The sequence below is a fragment of the Periplaneta americana genome, chromosome 16 (assembly GCF_040183065.1).
Source record: "Periplaneta americana isolate PAMFEO1 chromosome 16, P.americana_PAMFEO1_priV1, whole genome shotgun sequence".
In the NCBI taxonomy this organism is placed as follows: domain Eukaryota; kingdom Metazoa; phylum Arthropoda; class Insecta; order Blattodea; family Blattidae; genus Periplaneta; species Periplaneta americana.
In genome coordinates, this window is record NC_091132.1 from 137,462,853 (window position 1) to 137,479,433 (window position 16,581).

Here is a 16,581-nt window from a genome sequence, read left to right on the forward strand (position 1 = left end):
ATCCGGTCCCTGAACCGCTTACATTTTGATAAGTACAAATAGGCTATAGCCTATGAACTGAGATCAACCGTTTCATTTAATAATCAAATTAACCAGTACTGAATATCAAACTAAATAAACATTTAACGACATCATCTTTACTTTCACTATTGTTATGACTGGGGACTTTTCGCGCTATTTCATGAGAATTTTTCCGTTACATGTCCAAATAAATTTAACATTGCCAGTTTTCTTAACGTGCCTTGCAAGGGCAAACAGTAGCCTACTTCATTTTCCAGACAGAGAATTTTATTTAAGTATATAGGTGAACTAAAACTTACAACCTTAACTTATTTAAAAGTCTGTTTACTATTGTATTTTCTAAAAATTCATTTTTAATGATTTCTAATCAATTTAACGACAATCGGTGGAATAATTCCCTCAGATACTGCTAAACGATAACACTAGACAACAAATTTAAACTTTGTTTTTGTTGTTTAGATGAAACTAATGTAATTTTAACTAAACGAGAGTTGCTGAGTTCATTTCTGAAAACGAAAACTTTCTAACACTTACCATTTCTATGGTACATGCACTTTATTTATTTACACAAATTTGTTACACTAGCACATAAAGCAAATTTGTTTGGCCAAAATTCACAAATTAAACTCTCTTTTTATCTTTTACGTTTATAGACAGCTTGTGTAATCTTTCTTTTGGGTGACCAGAAATATTCAGCTAGAACACTTGCATTCCACCTTCCACTGAAGCGCTTTTTGAAGGTAGATATTTTTTTTATGAAACCTCTCCCCGTGTTCATCGCTTACAGCACCAAGTTTTTTTTTTTTTTTTTTTTTTTTTTGGAAAGATGTCCAGGTGGCTGTCAAGAAAGTGTACTTTCAGTGACATGTTGCATCCCATAAGGTGAAAGTAGTGCAACATTTCACTAACATTAAATTGCTTTTTATTTTGGAGAAACAGTACGTGCTGGACAAAAACCAACTGCAGATTCCTTTTTGCTACCACAAAATACATCGAATACACATATTTTTATAAAAAGGTCAAATTTCATGTTGTACAGTGTAATATTCAACTATACCTTCATTCTTAATTTCAACTCTTAAGTACATGCTCTATATTCTAAACTAACCGATTAACATTTTCATTAGCATCATAAAGAAATATATGTCCCAATCAAGGATAAAGGTAACTGGAGAATAAGAACTAAACAGCAAATATACGATCCATATAAAGACAATGATACAGTTATAGACATTAAAGCTACACGTATTGAATGGTTGGGTCATGTATGCAGAATGAACGATTCACGTTAGCTAAAAATGGTATTAAATGCTAACCTAAATGGCAAGAGGAAAGCCGGCAGACCAAGGTTACGGTGGCTGGATGATGTACAGCTGTCAAAAAAAAAAATGTCCGCGCTCGTGAACAGCGAATATTTTCTAAGTAAACTTCGGATTACAGTGATGTTACACGATACATGCGCTTTTAGAAGCAGTTTCGAAACTATGATGTTTAAGCAGGAGTCACGGGATTTGATTGAACCCGGGCACGCTGGTTTCATGGTCAGGAATGCTAACCGTTGCTCCACACGGTGAACTTGTATTTGTAATACGTGAAAAGTTAAAAATTTTCCTCATGGCTGCTTTTTTTAATTTTAGTTTATTGAAACGTTCTAAAATAATTGTAGGTTGCTTAATCAGACAAATTCTACTGTAAATAACGTGATTTAATAAAATTGAAAGCAGGAAAATTCAAGTAGAGTGATTGCATAAGCGAAAAAATGCACACGTAATACTATTTACTTTTACATGTTGTATAAATGATTTTGTATTATCTGTTGAGATCCTTTATTAGCCAAAATGGCTAAATCGGTGTAGGCCTATTCATTTTTAGGGATCCCAAATGTTTTGGAAATCCACTACAAATTTTGGTATTGTCTCCCTTGCTCCTATGAGATGTACTATTAGGCCTACTTTAGTCAAAGAGATTTTGTTGTATTTATCTTTAAATTGGGCAACCGTTAGATCGTAAATCGCACGTTTTTCTTGATCTGCTTCTGCTGGAAAACTAGTTCTGATCTCAAACCTGATTGTAAGGTCCCAAATACAAGGGGTACTCTGTGTAAGGTTAATGAAAATAATGTCAATCCTTTCACTTCCACCTTCTTCAGCAATACATGGAACTTCTTTACAGATTCCATAAGCATTCCGGAAAAAGAGAGCTGCATTTTTTTTTAATTTATCCTTATTATTACGTTTTGTACGTAAGCGAAACATCTTTCCTTTGACTGAATTTTCAAGTTAATTGACTTGGCTACTATACTAACATTAGCCTATACGATACATATAATCACACACATATTACGAATGAACACCGAATCTTTAGTAAGTAAATACGAGTGTGAGTAAGTAAAGTTGTGGTTTGTAGTGTTATTCTTTTACTTCTTTTCACAGAAGACTTATTTTGTACAGATACGCAAATAAAATTAAATGCTCCCTTATTGTATAAGTTTCGCTTACAACACACTGCGTATGTGAGGTAAAGTAGAGCCTCTGTATACAGAATGTCCCAATTATCTTGTGCACCTATTATAACTTTTTTGTTTGGTTAGGTATTGGAATTTTTGTTTTTCAGCGTTACCGGTATCTTAGAACGAGGGACTAACATGAGTGTGAAGATTTGGTGCATGTAACTACATTATGGTACAAGATACACGTGACGTCATCAATTTTTCAAACAGCACTACATACTTTAATCATGTTACATTGATTACATACATTAAGAGGAGTTCAAAAATCTATCACAATGTCAGCAACAATAACAACAACGAAACGAAACAAAAATGTACTTCCAATGTGATATGTTATGCTTTGAAAGTCACAGAAGATGTTCCAAATGGTGACCATTCACATTAATACACATTCGAAGGCGTTCCCCGAAAGACCGTATGACTGCCCGGTATGTTGCTGGCTTAATGGACACACAAGCCTGTCGAATACGTTGCTGCATGTCGTCTGGTGTTGTCAGAATGTTCTGGTACACACTGTCCTTTACAGTTCCCCACAGGGAGAAGTCGAGTAGCGACAGGTCCGGAGAACGTGCAGGCAAATGTACGTAGATTGTTGTGGTTTGTTTACATGTTAAGACAGCAAACACACAACACACGACGTGTACGGACGTCAGTCATCTTTCGTTTTGTGTAAGTTAATGCACAAGATGAATGGGGCACCACAACAAACGACATATTCTGATGGTAGTCATTTTGCTTTTTGTTGTTGTTATTAATTCGAAAGATGACATTGTGATACATTTTTGAACTCGTCTTAATGTGTGTAATCAATGTAACATGATTAAAGTGTATAGTGCTATTTGAAAAATTGATGACGTCACGTGTATCTTGTACATAATGTAGTTAGGTCTACATGCACAAATCTCTACACTCATGTTAGCCCCTCGTTGTAACATAACTCTTAAAAACAAAAATTCCATTACCTATCCAAACAAAAAAGTTATAATAGGTGCACAAGATAAATAGGACACCCTGTATATGGTACTTGTGGACAGTTCCTGTGAAATTGTTGCCTACATACAGGTGGACTCCCATCAAGACTCGCTCCAAATTTTAATTCCGCTTTAAATAAATTTTGCCTGAAAGTGTTTTCAATTTCTGATGCAATTTCGTATATAGTAAATTATTATTCTGAATAATAGATCTATCGATATGTACTACGTATAGACCTACTGTTTTATATTATTTATTATAAAAATCAATGAAGGAACGCCGCTTAGAAGGTTTTCATTAAATTATCATTTTTTTTTTTACTTCTATATGAAAATTTCAAATAAGATTTCGTCATTTCTGTAAGCTATCCATAATAATTGTTGTATGTCATGGATGTAATTCCAGTTTGAATTATCTCTTAAAAAGTAGAATATTAATAAAATCAGTTAGACAGTTGAGAACAAAGTAGTTTATAAAGATGGACGTGAGACTAAACAGAGTAACAAAATTCGAATACAACTTTCCTTACATAGGGGAATCTGAAAACGTGTAGTTCTGTGTAGCATTATATTTGATCCACACTTCATATAATTTATTATAAAGTTACAGGATATGTGGATTGTTTTTCGAAAGTGATTTCATCTGAAACCGATGTTGGTAAGACTATGGAATTCACAACCTCCCTCCCACCTACAGGCAAGGTGTCGCCTCTCTGAAGACGCCCCAGCAATCAATGCGCATAATGTCAATCATGTGCCACTCCTTACATTAGCGGGTATGCAAATCTCGAAGTGTCTGCTCTTGAAAGCCAGCAGACGCAAGTGAGGATTATGATGGAGAACAAGTGTGGAAATTGACCTCCTTACTATGACAATTAAGGCAGATTTACCGACGCAATCTAGAATATGTTGTCACCTCTAACTCTCTTTTTAAATTTCTCATTGTGTTCTGAAGTACTCTATAAAGATCGACCATTGTGACCATTGAAATAATTACTTATTTTCCAAAATTTTCTACAACTTTATATCTTTTCACCCATTATGCCGAGAAGACTGCTTTTGGTAAATAGTTTTCCTTCCTTTACTATTTCTCCTACACTGTTAGAAGGTATTTAGGTTTCAGTTCGTCGAGAAATTCTCTACGTGAAGTATAGAAATAATAAGCATTTGCTCCTTCCTTTTCGTCTTATTTTTACATAAGATAAAGCAACATATGAAATTATATAGTTCCGAAACCTTTATTTCAGAATACCTAATTTTACAAAATTAGCAAGGGTCACTTCAGTAAATGATTTAGGAATGGTAATCTCTCATGACCTATCCTTTTTAACACATAAAAACAATTTCGAATAGAGCCAGGTTTCATCTACACAAACTTAAAATATTTCAGGAATGTTGAAACTGTCTTAAAAATATATAATAGTTTAATACGAAGTAAATTAGAGTACGCATCTATAGTTTGGAACCCTCACTATCACTCGCACTGGGTCATTCTAGAGAGAGTACAGAATAAAAATCCTGAAACTGCTATATATGAAAAAACATTCATATCACAACATATTCCAATCTTATGGATCCATGCTTGTTGTATTTAATGTACCATCTCTCAATAATCGCAGGATAACAGCACAACAAATATATTTGTTCAAAACCATAAATGGTTTAATACACAACCCTGATTTTCTATAGCTAATTACTTTCAATATTGGTAAATCAAATTTGAGAAAGCGATCTCTCTTTTATTTGCAGACATTAAAAAACAAAATCTCATAAAATGTCTCTGCTTTTATTAATGCTTCGAACATACAATCTTCTATCAAATAAACAGGATTTAGATTTTTCGTTATCATACAATATTTACAAGAAAAATTTATGTAAAGTATTATTTGATGTCAATTATTTAAGTACTGTTAAGAACTATTAGAACTGATTCGTACTTTATCATGCTTAAATATTTAAATGTGTTACAAAGAACAATATATGTATCTATATATATAGCAATAGTTTCATGATATGTTAACTTCTAGTTGCATGTTAGTTATAGTTGTAATCAGATATCCTACTGTAATTGGAACACATGTTCTGTAGTAATTATTAAATAAATGAAATGGAATGAATGGATAGGTGAATGAATGAATGAATGAATGAATGAATGAATGAATGAATGAATGAATGAATGAATGAATGAATGATTTTATCAACATCTCAAGTTATTTAGCGTCTGAATGAGATGAAGGTGATAATGCCGGTGAAATGAGTCCGGGGTCCAGCACCGAAAGTTACGCAGCATTTGCTCATATTGGGTTGACGGAAAACCCCGGAAAAAACCTCAACCAGGTAACTTGCCCCGACCGAGAATCGAACCCGGGCCACCTGGTTTCGCGGCCAGACGCGCTAGCTGTTACTTCACAGTTGTGGACCGTAAATATATATAAAGCTTTATAACACTAAACTAAAATATTTTGGGGTAAACCTTCCGAAACTTAGAAATCTGCAGAATTACAAAATTCACGTAGTCACAAATGTTTGAGAGTAATAGGAAGAAGTAATTTACATGTTTGCACAATCTTCTGTGTTTTATTGTGTAGGTGTACAATTTATTTACTTGCAATACTGCTACCCACAATCACAAAATTTGATAAAGCATTGAGAGCTAATTTGAAGTTACAGGAGAATGAAGAAAGTTACACAACTGCACGCATTGCATTCTTCACCTGACATAATTCCAGACGTTTGAGATGGGCAGGGCATGTAGCACGTATGGCTGAATCCAGAAGTGCATATGGATTGTTACTTGGGAGGTCGGAGGGAAAAAGACTTTTGGAGAGGCCGAGACGTAGATGGAAGGATAATATACGTATTTTGTTTGAGATACACTGAAAACGTATCTGGGAGGATAATATTAAAATGGATTTGAGGGAGGTGGGATATAATGGTAGGGACTTTATTAATCTTGCTCAGGACAGGGACCGATGGCGGGCTTATGTGAGGCGGCAATGAACCTCCGGGTTCTCTAAAAGCCATTTGTATATAATTAAGTATTGTAGGTTAATTACTTTTATGATATAATATTGTGACAGCGACGTGAGATTCGAACTCACGACCAGCGTCCCGCAAGAGAGCAGGTCGCGCGTGAGTCGACACGGGCTCCACGGAGCACTGTGGGACAGCGCGGCGGGGAGAGAAGAGAGGGAAAAGGGCGACGCGGCGAGGTTGCGCGCGCATCTTCTGCTTGCCTAGAGAGGCCGAGAAGTCCGTCGAAGTGGACAAATCGCGAACTCGAACTTTCCAGGCTACGTCGCTGTGGTTATAAAAGAAGAAACGCGAGTGAACTCGGACAGTGATTAGTTCAGCCCGACAGTAAGCCAGTGTTGTTAAAGTCAGTGGAGAGCAAGCCAGACAGTCTTGTTTAGCAGTGAAGCCAGCTTCGAGACCAGAGCGCGACTTGAGTTGTGTCCTAACTGTTGAGCCTGAAGCCCGGAATTCGAGTGCAGTGGACCGCAGTTGGGGGACCTAAGTTCGAAGTGCAGCGGATCGTCTCTGAAGGTCTGGGGTTCGAGATTCTGTGAACTCGAGTGACTGAGCTAGAAGAACTGTGAACTGAGAACTGACAGTTCTGATTTGTAAATAGTGATTTGTGAACGTTAGTTAAAATTCAGTTCATTGTTGTTCTCAATATTCCAAGTAAATTGTCATTGTCGTCTGTAGAGTGCAATAACGAATACTGTGTTACTGTGTGGAGAGCAAATCCCATTGTTGACGGGAACAGAATTAAATTGTAGAGAGTGATAATTATTGTTGAGATAATAAAATTACATTGTTGTTCAGTATAAAAATTTACAATATAATTAGACAATTATTTTTACAAGTAGATATTTTAAATGTATTGGTTTACAATTTCCATTAAATACAAATTTCTAATTAAATTTTATGCACAAAAATTTAACGAGAGCTACTTAGACCAATATTTTAATATTTCATAAAGTACTGACTGTGCCTTCTCTTCGTACAATAATAAAGATTTTCAATGAAAAGAAAATAAATTAAACAAATCGTGTCATTAGAGATGAGATTTTGATGTCAGTAGGAGGTCATAGAAGAAAATATTCGAACATAATATGTGCAGTGTGTATGAAACGTTGCCCCATGTGCTGGGAAGTTGTCCTCAAGGCGAACTTCTAAGAATTAAATGACACAACAATATTAGATCGTTACTTGCTGCACTGCGTGTTAAAAGCTTCTAAGTCCACGAGGAGGTTCATTGGCTGGCCGATAGTGAAAGTACAAGAAGCATCGACATTATCGCAGTCAATAGATCTAAATGGGAAGCCGAAAATTTAACGAAAATTATATTGTGAACGAAGTCAGAGTGATAATAAAAATAACAAGACAACGACAAAAAGAAATAAAATTGGATGGAAAGGGCAAAATAAGTTGGAAGAAGGAAAGAATAAAGAACAATTCAACAGATGTAAAAAACGCAAAAAATGAAGGAACAATAAAGGAGAGACAGAAAAAAAGAAAGACACAAAGAAAGAGGGCAGAAAATGTGAGGTATGGAAAAAGAGCTTTTGAAGAGAGGAAAGTGAAAAGTGAAAATATAAAAGGCATGATAAAATTAATAAGAGAAGTAGAAACAGAAAATTAAGAGCTATATTCATAATAATGAAATTAAACAGGAGGTGAACAAAGCAGGAATGAAGAAATTTACCATAAAAAGACAATAAAAGAGAGAAAAAACAATAGTGACAAAGATTTTCGTTAACCAGTACTGTTATATGATATTAAGTTATTTTTGTACTTATTAAGTGAGGGAATTTGTGTCAGAATCTGAAGAGAACAAAGAAATAAATATAATATATTTCGACACAGCCGCGAGAGCAGAAGAAGAATCAATGCAGTGGTCCGTATATACCTCACTTCACACGCGTGGGAGAGTAAACCAAATAGAAATCAAGAGCGTGTAATTGAAAAACTAACTGTAACTGAAAGTAATGCGGGTAGATTTATTTAAATATATAATAAAATTTCCTAAACAATGCACGCGTCGGATTAAGTTAGAATGGATCTGTATAGTTCTTATATCTTTTGCAGTACAATGCAATGTCATTCTTATTTCTACCCAAATTAAACTGCAGCGGTAATATCTGTATCGAATTTAATGAAATTTAATGCTATGTCACATTAATATTTTGATTAATATATGATCAGAAGGAAAGAATAAATGGAAGGAAGTAACAAAAGAAAAATATAGGAAGGAAAGAAGAGCTAAACACAATCAATTACATAGCACAAGAAAACGGATACCACCCCAACATAATACGAAAGACAAAACAATCACAAAAAACATAAGAATACAACAAGAACACAAGAAATACATCACACTAACATACGAAAACAAAAAAAAAAAAAAAAAAAGATGTCAACGTCATTCAAGAAATTAAATTACAACATCGCATACAGAACAAATAATACTCTACAAAAACATCTCAACACACAAACAACGCAAACAAACCTACAACCACAAAAGCGTACACAAACTCAAATGTAACACCTGCAACAACTTCTATATAGGACAGACAGGCAGATCATTTCAAACACGTTACAAAGAACACATCACAGCCATAACACATCACAAATGCTAACCACACATACACAGACATCAACACAGACATGGAAATTCTACACACCCAACCAAAAAGCCAGAAACTAAACACACTAGAATAATACGAAATATACGAACACACAAAGACACATCCAAATGAAATTTTCAACACACAACTGAATTTCAGAACACACACACTCTTTCACTCCATATTACACTACACAAACACACCACCACAGGAAACAAAACAAAAGGCGTCAAGACCAGCAACAACCAGTTCTGATGATGGCCGAAAAATGTTAACAAGGCAATATAAAATTTAACACGTGAAAGACACCAAATACGTTTTCCAAAGCGATATAGTGTTAAAGGTTGCGTAATCAAGATGTATAAAATCAGAGTCATTTAGGAAAAAGAGTAATGAATATAAACTGTAACAGAGAGAGAAGAAAAATAACAAGAATAAAAAGATCACAAATTATTCGAAAAGAAAATGGCGAAAGAAAGAAGAAAAAGAAAGTTGGGAATACAGAAAAAAAGAAAAATAAGTAAAATGAAGCAGAGGAATACATCAACGAAAAAAATGTAACAGAAAATTGTTAGTCGAAGCGGAGGAAAATAAAAAGGCTAGAAATGAAGAAGGGTATTAACAAGGAATAACCAGAAAAAAATTTAATGCAAAGAGTAAATAAAGTGTGAAACATAAACAAATAATCTGTAAGTAGAGGAATAGAAGGAGAGAAGAAAGACGGATAGATAGCGAACTGGTGAAAGAAATGAAATTATTATATTCACCTCCCAAAATATCTTTGTACGCAAGTACCAAACGAAAAATTGTTTTATGCAAAAGATATACAACTGAAAGGGGCAAATAATACGGAGAGACAACCTTGTAACGTTATTTATTAATTTGTACTAACAACATATATTACAGATCCGGTAAAAAAGATCGGACATTTTTAGGTTGGCAGTAACTGTGGCTAAGAGAGTCGCTCAGCGGTGAGAAGATAGGAAATGAATGTCATTATGGATGCCATTTCAGTTGCAATGGATCCGTGGAACGCACCGAATTAAGCGTTTGCCATGAATATGTTTCCTAAAACAAATGATTCAGTACTTCTTACTCATGGGTTCCGATAAAGTTTCAATGAGGATAGACATGGACGAGTTCCCAGTCGTAACACAATTTTATATGAATGGCTGGAGAATGCTGAGTTTGCAGTGAAAGATCTGCCCTTGGGCAGAACACTATGAATTAATTAATTTGCTGCTGCTGCTACTGCTACTACTACTACTACTACTACTACTACTACTACTACTTTTCTTATGTTGATTCTATGCGTATTAAAATAAAATAATTATTTCAGGAATGTGACGAGCAACACGGTTGTATGAATTGCAGTCAGATATACGGCAGTAGAATTCAGAATTAAATACGAAGAATTTGACTCGGCTAGCAATGACGTATTGTACTTATTAAAAATAATAATAACACACAAGCGTTCACCTAAAGACGTAATGCAGACATTGGTACGCCAATGCATAATAATAATAATAATAATAATAATAATAATAATAATAATAATATAAAAGAAAAATATACAAACTTTCACAGTAAGCAAGCAGTTCACTTAGATAAATAGCGTGATGACTCGTATTGAAAATATCGGTATACGGGATTTGTCTTCTTTCTTCCCATTTTAAAGATGTTGCCAAGCAGCCTGACTGGAAGTTGATGGACGCGTGTAACAAGACAACAGAATGCCTAGTGAGGCTGTATCAGTCCAATTCACCACGCTACAGGACTACATTTTTTCGCACAATACTGTGTCCGTTTGGTTACGTCGCTTCCCGGTTTTCCCCACCCGTTTCTGTCGGCCCCTCTGTATAGCTAGTAGCCGGGCTGTCTTAGCTCTTTTCTGAAAATATTTGCTGTTAGAAATTGGACGTCTACGTAATATTATAAAATGTTTAAAGGAATTTACAAAAAATGTCCTCGTTAAGTAAGTAACTTTCACGTGATTTCCCCTCTTTCTACGACCTTGCGGCATAACCACTTGGACGGACAGTAGATAGCATATCTGGGTAAATTTATCTGTGCTGGTCAGGCAGAAGTGAAGATTGAATTTACAGTACGTAAGGTACTCTTTTATAGAGTAGGCACAGAATTAATTTAACAGGCGCAGGATTATGGCCCATCATGTCGACTGTTTTGAGTGCTTTGTGTATATGATAACGTTATGCAATTTGTGTTCTTTTGTTTTGTGTGCTTTGGAAAATATAATTTCAATTAATGCTTCGCCACAAATGTTGTAACTAAAACCTTGTGCATCCCTCGTATTTATCGTACGACTCATCCCTCCCCGACTCGTTACCTGCACTTTCTTTACGTTTTCACTGTGCCTAAACGAGATGCTCTACTGTACTATGCACCCGAATCATGGGGTCAAGACATTACATAACGTTCCATTTATTAAGGTTCTGTTTATTAGAATGGCCCACTGTGATACATTTTTAACAGGTCTTGATGAGCTCAATTTATTGAAATATTGAATAACAAATACATAGTGCCACAAAAAAGAATGTTAGTACTCGTATCTAATTAATAAATAATGCTACAAGGTTGTCTCTCCTTCAGTATTATTTCCCCATTTCAGTTGTAGGCACAATTTTTTTATGAAACAATTTCTCATTTGATGCTTGCGTACAAAATTACTTTGGGTGGTCCAGATATATGTGGCACTCTGTATTAAAATGGGAAAGAAATAGAGGAGCTTGATATTAACTATGCAAGTCAAGAGTTAAGACACTGTTGTTACGTCATTTCTGTTTCTACTTCTTCTCTACCTCCTTCCCCTCCCATGTAAAATATCCTTCCGTTCTCTTTCATATTCATATTTTATTTCAACCACTCTAACACTATTTGGCGTATATTGAGCTGATTTTAACACTTTTACATAAAGTAATAATGAAATAACCTTCTGTGATTGTAAAGATATACGAAATGCAGTTGCGTTCATTTTATTAATGTTGGAGCAGGTAACATTATCTCTTGTAAGTGAGAATAGGTGGGATGTAATGACTTTTTAGTGCCATTGTCTGGTATTCATGCCTGTAGGCAACTGTAGTGATTCTCATGGTTCTTTGTTCCTTCATCTCTTGAGGAAGTTGGGACGGAGTATAAATCCGATGGAACTTTCCAACACAGTCTTCGATCACTGAAAATTCCACATCGACTAGTCGCCATTTTAAATTGGTCTCTATTATAGGAAACTACATCTAAAGATTCGGATAGTAATCACATTATCAGACCTGCAGAACTGTAGCTCCTCAGAGCGACTGCTTACTACCCCTTCTTACCCCACCCAACTTTTCTATCAGTGCGGTCATGGCGTTCTAGTTATGCTCGGCTGTATCAACATTCATTCTCGCGGCGGCAGGTATACAATACGCTATCAAGAATTACAAATGAACAGATAATAAAATCCTTAGGAACATACCTTTAGAAAGTAAGAGAAAAATGAATGAGAGAAATAAAATAAGTTAAAATACATGTAAATAAATTTTAAAATGTATGTGTGCATATAATGTAAGAAGGTTTACCTATGTATATATCGTTCTATTACTAATAAAGCCGATTAAGTCCACTTTTTGTGTAAAATAAGTTAAGTACAGTCCCCGATTTGTCTTTCCGCGCTTTGTATTCTACTGAAATGAAATAAGTCCGAAATGTTGCATGCAGGCAACAAACCAATTACATTATTTGAAGAATTTATTATGATTGTTCGTGCATTAATAAAGTTTTAATTCCTGTTTTTACAAAACTCGCATTGTTGGTCTTAACAGGTTTTACTAGTAATAGGACGATAAATAAACTGTACGTTGATAAGTGAGCGATAGCGGTATGACCGGATGTCAATGTTGTCATTTAACATTGTAGCGCACTCCAGCCAAATAAATAAAAAATAAATAAATGCACAAAACGCATAGTCTACTGCAGTTTAAAGAGAACTGAAACTTGGCAAAATCTAAACCCGTGAAGAAATACTACTTCCAACGGAAATGGGAATATGATTATTTTGTTGTTGAAAACGAAAGAATTGCTTGTTTACTGTGTCCCATCGAATTTATTTCTACTCGTCATTTCAATATTAAACCACATTTCAACAAAGCTCATATTAACAATTATGGAATGCTCAAACTTTCGGGTAAGTTTATTATTACGAACTGTATATTGATTATTTATTTATATACTGTTAAATTAAGAACGTCACTCGTTATGTTCATTTTGAATTGAAATTAATAGTGGCTTTCAAGGTTCATGACTTAAATGCTATAAATTTATGTCTCCGTAGGTAATGATAGGCCTAGGAGGAAAGTTTTTGAAAATCTGAAACAGGTTAGGTGCAAAGAAATCTCAAAGAAACTACCGACAGGAAATCTAGCATGATTGTAAAACTTGAAAAGAGATAACGCATTATAAATACAATGAATTTATTACAATCCTTTTTTGAAATTACATGACGCCACTGATGGACCTTTGCACGGGCAGAGAATGTAAACAACTCTACGCGGAAGTCGATCATCCCCAATAGAAGTGGAGTGAGGCTGAGTCATAATTCCCCTACTTCCGTTCTGCAGGCCTGACATGATATATAGACATGATTTTCAGTGCTTCATTCATTCCTGTAGAGATGAGGTCGAGGATTTGCCATGGGTTAAGGGGGATTATCCAACATTCACCTGATATCTGAGAGAAACCACGGAAGAAACCGAATCAGGTAATCAATGCAAGATGGAATCAAACCCACCTCCCGAGCGTAGCTCTTGATCAGCAGGCAAACGCCCTGCCACTTGCACTGCGTCTAAGCCCTAAATGTATTTTTATCTGCATAATGTTAATCTGATATTTTAATCTATGCCAACTTTAAATGTGCCTTATTCAACGAATCAGGTTCGGTTCAAAACCAAATCGACATCTTCGTTCACTTTCACTGTTAGTCAGAATTAGACATATGTTTATAGCGAAATAAAAATTCTCGCTAAATTAAAGTCACAGACAAAATATTAAATTCATTCTTCGTACATCAGCGGTGACCAAAACTAGAGCTGCAGTGATTACATGCGGCAGACAGCCTATGAAGTAAAGACACGGGGGAAAGATACTTGGCCTGAAAACTACAACCAGTGGTGGTTCCTGTACAGTAGGCTACGATTATTTAGTCCTGACAGTCGCCGCAGATGTGCCGCCTGGGACAGATGTCCATTTAGTTACGCCAAGGGGTGTTTGGGTTATTCACTCGCTTGCCTTTGGAGCGATCGGATGTCATGCGTGCGGTAGACCGATATGTTTCCAGTACAATTAAGCTGTACTGCATTCCTTTAGCGACCGCTCGCCCTTATCTGTACTTCGGAACTCTCCCCACTCCTCCTATTACTTCGCCTCTTTCGCGTCACTGAGCTGTCAGGACTAAATAATCGGTCTGTACTAACATCTTGATCAATCCCGCGATTGCTGTATCAATAAATTTTCAGATTTTCTATCGCAATTTCGACTTCAGAAAGTATGGATTCGGGTATAAATGGCTCAACTGTTTGTATTTGAATTTCGTCCCGATCATTTTTATTTGGCCTATGTAACACTCACTCTAGTACACGACATAACTCTCCACGCAGATACACATCATGCACAGCGTGACTCGCCGAAATGGTGTGCAACTTGAAAATGGGTCACAGTCTTGCCATCTATCCACAATATGTGGAACTGGAATCACGTAAGTGAAGTGGGTAGGCATTGAATACAATGCAATACATTGAATAGATGCAACAGACAGCCTATGAAGTAAGAAGACGGAGGAAAGGTACTTGACATGAAAACTACAACCAGTGGTGGTTCCTGTACTAACATCTTGATCAATCCCGCGGATAAAAATCTCAAGCTTTGCTGTATCAGTAATGTCACTGCTGTCATCAAGAGCCAGGGAATAATATACGATTTTTCTTGCTTCTTTTTTTGGCCTTTCTCTTGGATATAATCAGGAATTTTCTAAATTCTTCTCTCGATACTTGGTCGAGAAATTCGTAGTTTTTCAAAATTAAAAACTTCTTATGGACCAGTTATTTAAGCTATTTTAATCATTACTCTTTTGAGATATTATTTTCTATTAAAAGGCTTTAGAGCATGAGATGTTTCAAATCCCATTAGGTAGCTGACTTCCTTACATTTATTTATGTCATATTTCTCTTCCTGGCTATGATTTAAGACATGTCAATTCTTGGCGTTTAACAGTTCGTTGGCACATAACATTGAATACAATATTATTATTATTATTATTATTATTATTATTATTATTATTATTAATGTTATTAAATGAATAAGTAATAAATAATTACTCTCATCTAAAGATTAAGAAAATTAAAATCGAGATAAAACCTAATAATTTTATCCTTGCAGGGAGAAGATCTAAAAATGTCAATATTCATGCACGTACAGAAGAATTATAGAAACACATACTTAGTGTGTCAGTAATAATAATAATAATAATAATAATAATAATAATAATAATAATAATAATAAAATTATTCAGCGTGGCAATTAATGTTTTTAATGGTTCCTAGTTGACTTCTGTAAATCTTTTGCCCTGCATAAATATATTTTAAGAGATCTAACAATTGCAACACTCAAAGGATCAATAGCTATTTTCAGGCATCATACGTATGGACCATGACTTTAATTCTCATCTCCTTGACGTTACTTCGCTTATTATCATGTTTCAATCTAATTCAAATTGTTATTTTTCACTCTAACAACAATGTAACACTAAGCCTCAAGGCATTTACTCTATTTATTGTATCATGGTACCCTTTGTCAATGGCAACCTGTAGTGGTTACAGGAAGAAATAAATAAATATAATAATAATTGAACCGCTGAGCTAAGTAAACATATTATATTTTGTTCGACAGAACAACAAAGAAGTTCTCTTTCTCATTCTTTATGAAACCACTTCTTACTGCTTTTAGAGTTAGAGTTTGTAGAGCGACATGTTACCGCCACTGCTTGCCTTCAGTAAGTGAATGAAACACACAGCAATGTACAGGTAACTCCTCGTAGCCGTTTGAATGTCTGTGGTTACACGATGTAATCACGACGTCCGCTTTGTTGACCGCTGTCGTAGATGATCAAGTTATATCAAATGAAAAGTTTTTTTTTTTGAATTGCAGAAAATATCGATTGATAAAAATTGTATATTAAAAAAAAACTTAAGAACATTCGTCAGTAAGGAACGACATAATCAATCAATGCCAATGCAATGATCAAATCTTCCCAGAGATTATTTCTCATGAAATAATGATATGGCACGATAAGTTTCATGTTTTATCCGCCTATGTGAAATAATGCAAAGTTAAAAAAAATAACCAGAGATGGAAGAAAAATTAAATTTCACAGAAAACCGCATCTTTCAACTGCAATTTT